This window comes from Arachis hypogaea, chromosome 9 (assembly GCF_003086295.3).
Source record: "Arachis hypogaea cultivar Tifrunner chromosome 9, arahy.Tifrunner.gnm2.J5K5, whole genome shotgun sequence".
Classification (NCBI taxonomy): Eukaryota; Viridiplantae; Streptophyta; class Magnoliopsida; order Fabales; family Fabaceae; genus Arachis; species Arachis hypogaea.
The window spans coordinates 36951115-36964689 of NC_092044.1; the positions used below are offsets into that span (position 1 = coordinate 36951115).

At 40.0% G+C, this 13575-nt stretch overlaps 1 non-coding gene across 1 annotated transcript; it reads right to left on the reverse strand.

Moving 5' to 3' along the window:
- Window positions 1-6454: 6454 nt before the first annotated feature.
- On the reverse strand, window positions 6455-6562 carry LOC112713960 (small nucleolar RNA R71). The gene has a single exon (XR_003158920.1). It is a non-coding gene; the product is annotated as a small nucleolar RNA R71 (small nucleolar RNA).
- Window positions 6563-13575: the final 7013 nt, after the last annotated feature.

Below are 13575 nucleotides of genomic sequence, written 5' to 3' on the forward strand. Positions count from 1 at the left end.
CCATATTGACCTCTCTTACCAGAGAATCAATAAGATCAACACTCATGCAGTCATTTGGGGTGTCTGGATGTTGCATGGCTTTAACAACATTCAACTTGAACTCCTCCTCATTGACTCTCAAGGTTACTTCCCCTTTTTGGACATCAATGAGGGTTCGGCCAGTTGCTAGGAAAGGTCTTCCTAGAATGAGAGTTGCACTCTTGTGCTCTTCCATTTCCAGCACCACAAAGTCAGTAGGAAAGGCAAATGGCCCAACCTTGACAATCATGTCTTCAATCACGCCTGATGGATATTTAATGGAGCCATCAGCAAGTTGAAGACATATCCTGGTTGGTTTAATTTCTTCAGCTAAACCAAGCTTCCTGATAGTAGATGCAGGTATTAGGTTGATACTTGCCCCAAGATCACATAAAGCTTGCTTGGTACAAACACCTTCTAATGTGCATGGTATCATAAAGCTCCCAGGATCTTTAAGCTTCTCAGGTAAGCTTTTCAGAATGACTGCACTGCATTCTTCAGTGAGGTAAACTTTTTCAGTTTCCCTCCAATCCTTCTTATGACTTAAGATCTCTTTCATGAACTTAGCATAAGATGGTATTTGCTCAAGTGCTTCTGCAAACGGGATCTTTATTTCAAGAGTCCTGAGATAGTCTGCAAAGCGGGAAAATTGCTTATCCTGTTCCGCTTGGCGGAGTTTTTGAGGATAAGGCATTTTGGCTTTGTATTCCTCAACCTTAGTTGCTGCAGTTTTATTACCTACAGAAGTGGGTTGGGAAGCCTTTTTAGAAAGGTCAGCACTTGTATGTGACTGATTCCCCACTGGCATTTGAATGCTAGTGGTGGGAGCTGGAGTGGCGTCAAACGCCACTTCCTTGTTTGTTACTGGCGTTTGAACGCCAGAACTATGCTCCTTTTGGGCGTTCAACGCCAGATCCATGCTTGTTTCTGGCGTTGAACGCCAGGAATAAGCATGGTTTGGGCGTTCAGCGCCAGCTTTATCCCTTTCTGGGCTCTGCTTGTCCTCAGAGGGATTTTTAGTAGCCAATTGTTCATTTCCTGTCTTCTTGCTACTTTGAAGTGAGGTATTTAATGTTTTCCCACTTCTTAATTGAACTGCTTGGCATTCTTCTGTTATTTGTTTTGACAGTTGCTTTTTTGTCTGTTTTAGTTGCACTTCCATGTTCCTGTTAGCCATTCTTGTTTCCTGTAACATTTCTTTGAATTCGGCTAGCTGCTGAGTTAGAAAGTCTAATTGCTGATTGAATTCATTAGCCTGATCCACCGGATTGAGTTCCGCAGTTACTGTTTTAGCCTCTTCCTTCATGGACGATTCACTGTTCAGATACAGATGCTGATTTCTGGCAACTGTATCAATGAGCTCTTGAGCTTCTTCAATTGTTTTTCTCATGTGTATAGATCCACCAGCTGAGTGGTCTAGAGAAATCTGAGTTTTTTCTGTAAGCCCATAGTAGAAGATGTCTAATTGCACCCATTCTGAAAACATTTCAGAGGGGCATTTTCTTAGCATCTCTCTGTATCTCTCCCATGCATCATAAAGGGATTCATTATCTCCTTGTTTGAAGCCTTGGATGCTTAGCCTTAGCTGTGTCATCCGTTTGGGAGGGAAATAGTGATTCAGGAATTTTTCTGACAGCTGTTTCCATGTTTTTATGCTGTTCTTAGGCTGGTTGTTTAACCACCTCTTAGCTTGATCTTTTACAGCAAATGGAAACAGTAATAATCTGTAGACATCCTGATCCACTTCCTTATCATGTACTGTATCAGCAATTTGCAGAAATTGTGCCAGAAACTCTGTAGGTTCTTCATGTGGAAGACCAGAATACTGGCAGTTTTGCTGCACCATGATAATGAGCCGAGGATTCAGCTCAAAGCTACTAACTCCAATGGAGGGTATACAAATACTACTCCCATATGAAGCAGTAGTGGGGTTAGCATATGACACTCTCTTGGACTGTTCACTCATACTTGCTTCCATTATTGAATACAAGTTGAGAATTTATAGTAATGGAATAAATAAAAAGGGAATAAATAAAAAGAAGTTAAAAATATATATATATTAAAAATTTTTTTTTTCGAAAAAAAAAATTGAAATTAAAATCTAGAAATTTTTTTTTTAAAAAAATTCGAAAAAGTAGTTGGAAAATATAAAATTTTTGAAATTTGAATTTTATGATGAAAGAGAAAAACACGCAAAAGACACAAGACTTAAAATTTTTAGATCTAATGTTCCTTATTTTCGAAAATTTTTGGAGGGAAAACACCAAGGAACACCAAACTTAAAAATTTTAAGATCAAAACACAAGAAAAACTCAAGAACACCTTGAAGATTCACAAGAACACCAAGAACAAAAGAAAGAACACCAAACTTAAAATTTTTAGAAAACTTAAAGAAATTTTCGAAAATTATATATAAAAAAAAAGATTAACAAGAAAACACCAAACTTAAAGTTTGGCACAAGATTCAATCCAAGAAAAATTATTTTTGAAAAAGGTTCCAAAGGGTATAACCAATTATCAAGAACAACTTAAAGATCAAGGAAGAACCAAGAATACTAACACGAAATTTTCAAAGAACATATAAAACATGCAATCAACACCAAACTTAGAATAAGACACAAAACTCACGAAAAATCAACACTTAATTAAGAAAAATAATATTTTTGAAAAGAAACTATCCTATCAAGATTTAATGACTCTATAACAATAAAAATAAAAATAAATTATTCCTAATCTAAGAATTAAAATAAACCTTCAATTGTTCAAACTCAATAATCCCCGGCAACGGCACCAAAAACTTGGTGGACGAAATTGTGATCACATCAATATAGTATTAATATATTTATTGTAGAATTGTGGAACTTAGGATTTTTGGTACGAGTGGGCACAATTCCGTTCAACTAACCAGCAAGTGTACTGGGTCGTCCAAGTAATACCTTACGTGAGTAAGGGTCGAATCCACAGAGATTATTGGTTTGAAGCAATCAATATTTATTTTATTAATCTTAGTTAGGATGTCAATAGGAGTATTTGGATTAAAAGTGAAATTATTGGAATTGATAAAAGAGGGAACAATGTTACTTTGATTTGCAGTACTGGAGAATATGTTGGAGTTTTGGAGATGCTTTATCCTTTGAATTTCTACTTTTCCTTGAGATCCTCTTCTCACACGCAGGTTTCTTCCATGGCAAGCTCTATGTAGGGTGTCACCATTGTCAATGGCTACTTCCCATCCTCGCAGTGAAAACTATGCACGCACTCTGTCACAGTACGGCTAATCACCGGTTGGTTCCCGCTCCTACTGGAATAGAATCACTCTTTTGCGTCTGTCACTAACGCCTAGCAGGTTAAAGTTTGAAGCACGTCACAGTCATTCAATCCCGGAATCCTACTCGGAATACCACAGACAAGGTTTAGACTTTCCGGATTCTCATGAATGCTGCCATCAATCCGGCTTATACCACGAAGATTCTGTTGGGGAATCTAAGAGATATTCATTCAATCTGATGTAGAACGGAGGTGGTTGTCAGGCACACGTTCATGGTTTGAGGAAGGTGATGAGTGTCACGAATCATCACCTTCTCCACAGTTAAGCGCGAATAAACATCTTAGATAAGAACAAGCGTGTTTGAATGGAAAACAAAGGAATTGTATTAAATCATCGAGACGCTGCAGAGCTCCTCACCCCCAACAATGGAGTTTAGAGACTCATGCCGTCACAAAGTGTATATTTCAGATCTGAAAATGTCATGAGGTACAAGATAAGTCTCTAAAAGTTGTTTAAATAGTAAACTAGTAACCTAGGTTTACAGAAAATGAGTAAACTAAGATAATTGGTGCAGAAATCCACTTCTGGGGCCCACTTGGTGTGTGCTGGGGCTGAGAATAAAGCTATCCACGTGTAGAGGCCTTTCTTGGCGTCAAACTTCATGTTATGACGTGTTTTGGGCGTTCAACTTCGGATAATGACGTTTTTCTGGCGTTTAACTCCAGACAGCAGCATGAACTTGGCGTTTAACGCCAAGTTACGTCGTCTATCCTCACGCAAAGTATGGACTATTATATATTGCTGGAAAGCCCTGGATGTCTACTTTCCAACGCCGTTGAGAGCGCATCAATTGGACTCCTGTAGCTCCAGAAAATCCATTTCGAGTGCAGGGAGGTCAGGATCCAACAGCATCAGCAGTCCTTTTTCAGCCTAAGTCAGATTTTTGCTCAGCTCCCTCAATTTCAGCCAGAAAATACCTGAAATCACAGAAAAACACACAAACTCATAGTAAAGTCCAGAAATATGATTTTTGCCTAAAAACTAATATTATTTTACTAAAAACTAACTGAAACATGCTAAAATCTACATGAAATTACCCCCAAAAAGCGTATAAAATATCCGCTCATCAAGAAGCCATGTCTAATTTCATTGGACCGAGGTTTCAACTTATCACCACAAGAGCTTGTTGATTTCTTGTCAATCTTGCTTTTGGAGCAGTGATCTGCTAAGGCTTGGCTGGCCTTTGGCCATGTCTAGTATTTTGGACCGAAGCTTTCTTTGAAAGCTTGGCTGGCTGTGAAGCCATGTCTAGTTCCTGGACCGGACTCTTAGACTAGCATTGCACTGATTCCTGGAATTCTCATTAAGAATCTTGATAACCTTTTCCACTTAATTTTCGAAAAACACAAAAAAATTACAAAATCATAAAAACCCAAAAATATTGCATGTTTCTTGTTTGAGTCTAGTGTCTCATCTTAAGTTTGGTGTCAATTGCATGCATTCATTCATATGTCTTAGTAATCTTCAAGATGTTCTTGATGATTTACTTGCTCTGATCTTTGAATTCTATTGACTTGAGTGTTTTGTGTGTCTCATATGCATTTTCATCCTGTTAGTGTCAGTAGTATACAAACTGCTAAGTTTGGTGTCTTGCATGCATTGTTATTTGATTCTTGTTGCATTTTGATTTTTCCTTATTATTAAAAATCCAAAAATATTTTTAATTTGTGTCTTTTCAAGTCAATAATACAGAGAATTGAAGATTCAGAACATACAGCAGAGGAATTGCACAGAAAAAGCTGGGCGTTCAAAACGCCCAATGAAGAAGGACAGACTGGCGTTTAAACGCCAGCCAGGGTACCTGGTTGGGCGTTTAACGCCCAAAAGGGTAGCATTTTGGGCGTTAAACGCCAGAATGGATACCATTCTGGGCGTTTAACGCCAGGATGGCTAGAAGGGAAGATTTTGTTTTCAAATCAAATTTTTTCTAAGTTTTCAAAATCTTTTCAAAATCAAATCTTTTTCAAATCAATTTTCCAATCAAATCTTTTTCAAAATCAATTTCTTTCCATTTTTCAAGATACTTACTATCAATTAATGATTTGATTCAACATTTCAAGTATGTTACCTTTTCTGTTGAGAAAGGTTTAATGTTTGAATCATATCTTTTCTTGTTAGTCAAATTTTTAATTTTCAAATCAAATCTTTTTAAAAATGTTTTTCAAATCACATCTTCTCAATCACATCTTTTTAAAACTAATCATATCTTCTTAACCACATCTTTTTCAAAATAGTTTTCAATCAAATCTTTTTGATTTCTAATTTCAAAATATTTTTCAAAAATCACTTGATTTCTTTTCCACTTTCATTTTCGAAAATTAAGTAATGTTTTTCAAAAATGTTTTCAAATTTTTCACTTAATTTTCGAAAATCTCTTCCCTCCTTCTCACATCCTTCTATTTATGGACTAACACTATCCCTTAATGCAAAAATTTGAACTCCATCTCCTTTGATAAGTTCGAATTTTCTACTTCTGTCTTCTACTTTTCTTTTCCTCTGACACTTCAAGGAATCTCTATACTGTGACATAGAGGATTCCACATTTCTTGTTCTCTTCTCTCTCATATGAGCAGGAGCAAAGACAAAGGCATTCTTGTTGAGGCTGATCCTGAACCTGAAAGAACCTTGAAGAGAAAGCTCAGAGAAGCCAAAGCACAACTCTCTTTAGAGCACCTGACCGAATTCTTCAAAGAAGAAGAACTCATGGCAGCCGAAAACAACAACAATGCCAACAATGCAAGGAAGGTGCTGGGTGACTTTACTGCACCTACTCCCGATTTCTATGGGAGAAGCATCTCTATCCCTGCCATTGGAGCAAACAACTTTGAGCTTAAGCCTCAATTAGTTTCTCTAATGCAACAGAATTGCAAGTTCCACGGACTTCCATTGGAAGATCCTCATCAGTTTTTAGCTGAATTCTTGCAAATCTGTGACACTGTTAAGACTAATGGGGTTGACCATGAGGTCTACAGACTTATGCTATTCCCTTTTCCTGTAAGAGACAGAGCTAGAACATGGTTGGACTCTCAACCTAAAGAAAGCCTGGACTCTTGGGAAAAGCTAGTCAATGCCTTCTTGGCAAAGTTCTTTCCACCTCAAAAATTGAGTAAGCTTAGAGTGGAAGTCCAAACCTTCAGACAGAAGGAAGGAGAATCCCTCTATGAAGCTTGGGAAAGATACAAACAATTAATCAGAAAGTGTCCTTCTGATATGCTTTCTGAATGGAGCATCATAGGTATTTTCTATGATGGTCTCTCTGAACTATCCAAGATGTCTTTGGATAGCTCTGCAGGAGGATCTCTTCATCTGAAGAAGACGCCTACTGAAGCTCAAGAACTGATTGAAATGGTTGCAAATAACCAATTCATGTACACTTTTGAAAGGAATCCTGTGAACAATGGGACTAGTCAGAAGAAAGGATTTCTTGAGATTGACACTCTGAATGCCATATTGGCACAGAACAAAATATTGACTCAACAAGTCAATATGATTTCTCAAAGTCTGTCTGGAATGCAAAATGCACCAAGCAGTATTAAGGAAGCTTCATCTGAGGAAGAAGCTTATGATCCTGAGAACCCTTCAATGGAAGAGGTGAATTACATGGGAGAACCCTATGGAAACACCTATAATCCTTCATGGAGGAATTATCCAAGCCTTTCATGGAAGGATCAACAGAGACCTCAACAAGGTTTCAACAATAATGGTGGAAGAAACAGGTTTAGCAATAGCAAGCCTTTTCCATCATCTTCTCAGCAACAGACAGAGAGTTCTAAGCAGAATAACTCTGACTTAGCAACCATGGTCTCTGATCTGATCAAAACCACTCAAAGTTTCATGACTGAAACAAGGTCGTCCATTAGAAATTTGGAAGGACAAGTGGGTCAGCTGAGCAAGAAAATTACTGAACTCCCTCCTAGTGCTCTCCCAAGCAATACAGAAGAAAATCCAAAAGGAGAGTGCAAGACCATCAACATGGCCGAATTCTGGGAGGAAGAAGAGGCAGTGAACGCCACTAAGGAAGACCTCACTGGACGTCCACTGGCCTCCAATGAGTTCCCCAATGAGGAACCATGGGAATCTGAGGCTCAAACTGAGACCATAAAGATTCTATTGGACTTACTTCTGCCATTCATGAGCTCTGATGAGTACTCTTCCTCTGAAGAAGATGAGTATGTCACTGAAGAGCAAGTTGCCAAATACCTTGGAGCAATCATGAAGCTGAATGACAAGTTATTTGGAAATGAGACTTGGGAGGATGAATCCCCTTTGCTCACCAAAGAACTGAATGACTTGTCTAGGCAGAAACTGCCTCAAAAGAGGCAGGATCCTGGGAAGTTTTCTATACCTTGTACCATAGGCACCATGACCTTCAAGAAGGCCTTGTGTGACTTAGGATCAAGTGTAAACCTCATGCCCCTCTCTGTAATGGAGAAATTAGGGATCTTTGAGGTGCAAGCTGCAAAAATCTCACTAGAGATGGCAGACAACTCAAGAAAACAAGCCTATGGACTTGTAGAGGATGTTCTGGTAAAGGTTGAAGACCATTACATCCCTACTGATTTCATAGTCCTAGAGACTGGGAAGTGCATGGATGAATCCATCATCCTTGGCAGACCCTTCCTAGCCACAGCAAAGGCTGTGATTGATGTTGATAGAGGAGAGTTGATCATTCAAGTGAATGAAGAATCCTTGGTGTTTAAGGCCCAAGGATATCCCTCTGTCATCATGGAGAGGAAGCATGAAGAGCTTCTCTCAAAACAGAGCCAAAAAGAGCCCCCACAGTCAAACTCTAAGTTTGGTGTTGGGAGGCCACAACCAAACTCTAAGTTTGGTGTTGAACCCCCACATTCAAACTCTAAGTTTGGTGTTGGGAGGTTCCAACACGGTTCTGAGCATTTCTGAGGCTCCATGAGAGTCCTCTGTCAAGCTAATGACAGTAAAGAAGCGCTTGTTGGGAGGCAACCCAATGTTTTATAATTAATTATTTTCTTTTGTTATTTTATGTCTTTTGTAGGTTGATGATCATAAGAAGTCACAAAATCCATGAAAAAAAGCAAAAACAGAATGAAAAACAGAATGAAAAACAGGAAGAAAAATAGCACACCCTGGAGGACGCACCAACTGGCGTTTAAACGCCAGTGAGGTTAGCTGGTGGGCGTTTAACGCCCAGTCTGGCACCATTCTGGGCGTTTAACGCCAGAAAGGGGCACCAGACTGGCGTTAAACGCCAGAAAGGGGCAAGATGCTGGCGTTAAACGCCAGAAATGGGCACCAGCCCGGCGTTTAATGCCAGAAATGGCACAAAACGTGATTTTGAATGCCATTTGGTGCAGGGATGACTTTTCCTTGACACCTCAGGATCTGTGGACCCCACAGGATCCCCACCTACCCTACCACTCTCTCTCTTCTTCACCAATCACCTCAACACCTCTTCCCCAAAAACCCCTCACCTATCAAATCCCATCTTTCTCTTCACCACTCACATCCATCCTTCATAAAACCCCACCTACCTCACCATTCAAATTCAAACCACTTTCCCACCCAAACCCACCCTCAAATGGCCGAACCTCTCTCTCCCCCTCTCCTATATAAACCCTCCTTCACTCCTTCATTTTCACACACCTTAAACACTACTTCTTCTCCCTTTTCGCCGAACACAAAGCCCTCTCCATCTCCTCCATTTCTTCTTCTTCTACTCTCTTCTTTCTTCTTTTGCTCGAGGACGAGCAAACATTTTAAGTTTGGTGTGGTAAAAGCATTGCTTTTTGTTTTTCCATAACCATTTATGGCATCCAAGGCCGGAGAAACCTCTAGAAAGAGGAAAGGGAAGGCAAAAGCTTCCACCTCCGAGTCATGGGAGATGGAAAGATTCATCTCAAGGGTGCATCAAGACCATTTCTATGAAGTTGTGGCCTTGAAGAAGGTGATCCCCGAGGTCCCTTTTTCACTCAAAAAGGGTGAATATCCGGAAATCCGACATGAGATCCGAAGAAGAGGTTGGGAAGTTCTTACCAACCCCATTCAACAAGTCGGAATCTTGATGGTTCAAGAGTTCTATGCCAATGCATGGATCACCAAGAACCATGACCAAAGTGTGAACCCGAACCCAAAGAATTATCTTACTATGGTTCGGGGGAAATACTTAGATTTTAGTCCGGAAAGTGTGAGGGTGGCGTTCAACTTGCCTATGATGCAAGGAGATGAACATCCTTACACTAGAAGGGTCAACTTTGATCAAAGGTTGGACCAAGTCCTCACAGTCATATGTGAAGAGGGCGCCCAATGGAAGAGAGATTCAAGAGGAAAGCCGGTTCAATTAAGAAGGCATGACCTCAAGCCCGTGGCTAGAGGATGGTTAGAGTTTATACAACGCTCAATCATTCCCACTAGCAACCGGTCCGAAGTTACCATAGACCGAGCTATCATGATCCATAGCATCATGATTGGAGAAGAAATGGAGGTTCATGAGGTTATAGCCCAAGAACTCTATAAGGTGGCGGACAAGTCCTCTACCTTGGCAAGGTTAGCCTTTCCTCATCTCATTTGTCACCTCTGTTATTCAGTTGGAGTTGACATAGAGGGAGACATCCCCATTGATGAGGACAAGCCCATCACTAAGAAGAGGATGGAGCACACAAGAGATCCCACTCATCATGAGATCCCTGAGATTCCTCAAGGGATGCACTTTCCTCCACAAGACTATTGGGAGCAATTAAACACCTCCCTAGGAGAGTTGAGTTCCAACATGGGACAACTAAGGGTGGAGCATCAAGAACACTCCATCATCCTTCATGAAATTAGAGAAGATCAAAGAATCATGAGGGAGGAGCAACAAAGACAAGGAAGAGACATTGAGGAGCTCAAGCACTCCATAGGATCTTCAAGAGCAAGAAAGAGCTGCCATCACTAAGGTGGACCCGTTCTTTGATTTCCTTGTTCTTTATTCTTCTGTTTTTCGAATTTTATGCTTCTGTTTATCCATGTTTGTGTCTTGTGATCATTAGTGTCTTAGTGTCTATGCCTTAAAGTTATGAATGTCCTATGAATCCATCACCTTTCTTGAATAAAAATGTGCTTAATTGAAAAAGAAAAGGATTGCATGAATTTTGAATTGTATAACAGTTTAATTATTTTGATGTGGTGGCAATATTTTTGTTTTCTGAATGTATGCTTAAACAGTGCATATGTCTTTTGAATTTGTGGTTCATGAATGTTGGCTCTTGAAAGAATGATGAAAAAGGAGACATGTTACTCAGGATCTGAAAAATCATAAAAATGATTCTTGAAGCAAGAAAAAGCTATGAAAAAAAAAATCGAAAAAAAAAGAGAAAAAGAAAAGAAAACGAAAAAAAAAGGAAGAAAGAAAAATAAAGTTGTGATCCAAGGCAATAAGAGTGTGCTTAAGAACCCTGGACACCTCTAATTGGGGACTTTAGCAAAGCTGAGTCACAATCTGAAAGGGTTCGCCCAATTATGTGTCTGTGGCATGTATGTATCCGGTGGTAATACTGGAAGACAGAGTGCTTTGGGCCACAGCCAAGACTCAATAAGTAGCTATGCTCAAGAATCATCATACTCTACTAGGAGAATCAATAACACTATCTGGATTCTGAGTTCCTAAAGAAGCCAATCATTCTGAATTTCAAAGGATAGAGTGAGATGCCAAAACTGTTCAGAGGCAAAAAGCTAAAAGCCCCGCTCATCTAATTAATACTGATCTTCATAGATGTTTTTGGAATTCATTGCATATTCTCTTCTTTTTATCTTATTTGATTTTCAGTTGCTTGAGGACAAGCAACAATTTAAGTTTGGTGTTGTGATGAGCGGATAATTTGTATGCTTTTTGGCATTGTTTTTAGTATGTTTTTAGTATGATCTAGTTAGTTTTTAGTATATTTTTATTAGTTTTTAGTTAAAATTCACTTTTCTGGACTTTACTATGAGTTTGTGTGTTTTTCTGTGATTTCAGGTATTTTCTGGCTGAAATTGAGGGACCTGAGCAAAAATCTGATTCAGAGACTAAAAAGGACTGCAGATGCTGTTGGATTCTGACCTCCCTGCATTCGAAGTGGATTTTCTGGAGCTACAGAAGCCCAATTGGCGCGCTCTCAACGGCGTTGGAAAGTAGACATCCTGGGCTTTCCGGCAATATATGATAGTCCATACTTTGCCCAAGATTTGATGGCCCAAACCGGCGTTCAAAGTCACCCTCAGAAATCCCAGCGTTAAACGCTGGAACTGGCACCAAAATGGGAGTTAAACGCCCAAACTGGCATAAAAGCTGGCGTTTAACTCCAAGAAGAGTCTCTACACGAAAATGCTTCATTGCTCAGCCCAAGCACACACCAAGTGGGCCCGGAAGTGGAATTTTATGTCATTTACTCATCTCTGTACACCTTAGGCTACTAGTTTTCTATAAGTAGGACCTTTGACTATTGTATTGAGGGTCTTTTCGATCTTTGGATCTTTTGATCATGTTTTTATGATTGAACCCTCTTTGGGAGGCTGGCCATTCGGCCATGCCTAGACCTTATGCTTATGTATTTTCAACGGTGGAGTTTCTACACACCATAGATTAAGGTGTGGAGCTCTGCTGTACCTCGAGTATTAATGCAATTACTATTGTTCTTCCATTCAATTCCGCTTGTTCTGGTTCTAAGATATCACTTGTTCTTCAACTTGATGAATGTGATGATCCGTGACACTCATCATCATTCTCACCCATGAACAAGGTGACTGACAACCACTCTTGTTCTACAAGCGATCAAGGCTCTAGTGAATATCTCTTGGATTCCTGATTGCACGATGCATGGTTGATCGCCTGACAACCGAGTGCTCGTCTGACAAACGAGCCAACCATTCCGTGAGATCAGAGTCTTCGTGGTATAGGCGAGAACTGATGGCGGCATTCAAGAGAATCCGGAAGGTCTAACCTTGTCTGTGGTATTCTGAGTAGGATTCAATGACTGAATGACTGTGACGTGCTTCAAACTCCTGAGGGCGGGGCATTAGTGACAGACGCAAAAGAATCACTGGATTCTATTCCGGCCTGATTGAGAACCGACAGATGAATTCCGCTATGCTGTGACAGAGCATATGCAATCGCTTTCACTGAGAGGATGGGAGGTAGCCACTGACAACGGTGAAACCCTTGCTTAAGCTTGCCATGGAAAGGAGTAAGAAGGATTGGATGAAGACAGTAGGAAAGCAGAGAGACGGAAGGGAAGGCATCTTCATGCGCTTATCTGAAGTTCCTACCAATGAATTACATAAGTATCTCTATCTTTACCTTTGTGTTATTTTCGTTCATCATCATTACTATTTGAGTTTGCCTGACTAAGATTTACAAGATGACCATAGCTTGCTTCAATACTAACAATCTCCGTGGGATCGACCCTTACTCGCGTAAGGTTTATTACTTGGACGACCCAGTGCACTTGCTGGTTAGTTGTGCGAAGTTGTGTAATGCCATGGTATTGAGCTACCAAGTTTTTGGGGCTCATGACCGGGGACTATGAGAGTTGTGAAAAAGTATTGTTCACAATTTCGCGCCACCAATGGATATTCAGGTTATAATCAAATTGCAGTAGATCCCCAGGATCAAGAGAAAACAACATTCACATGTCCATCTGGAATATTTGCATACAGAAGAATGCCATTTGGTCTGTGCAATGCACCTGCAACCTTTCAAAGGTGCATGCTCTCTATTTTCTCTGATATGGTGGAAAAATTTCTGGAAGTCTTCATGGATGATTTTTCAGTGTTTGGAGACTCATTCAGCTCCTATCTTGACCATCTAGCACTTGTTCTAAAGAGATGCCAAGAGACTAACCTGGTTTTAAACTGGGAGAAATGTCACTTTATGGTGACTGAAGGAATTGTCCTTGGGCACAAAATTTTGAATAAGGGAATAGAGGTGGATCAAGCTAAGGTAGAGGTAATTGAAAAATTACCACCACCTACCAATGTTAAGGCAATCAAAAGCTTTCTGGGGCATGCAGGATTCTATAGGAGGTTTATAAAAGATTTTTCAAAAATTGCCAAACCTCTGAGTAATCTGCTAGCTGCTGACACGCCATTTATCTTTGATAAGGAGTGTCTGCAGGCGTTTGAGGCTCTAAAAGCTAAGTTGGTCACAGCACCAGTTATCTCTGCACCAGACTGGACATTACCATTTGAACTGATGTGTGATGCTAGTGACCATGCCATTGGTGCAGTGTTGGGACAAA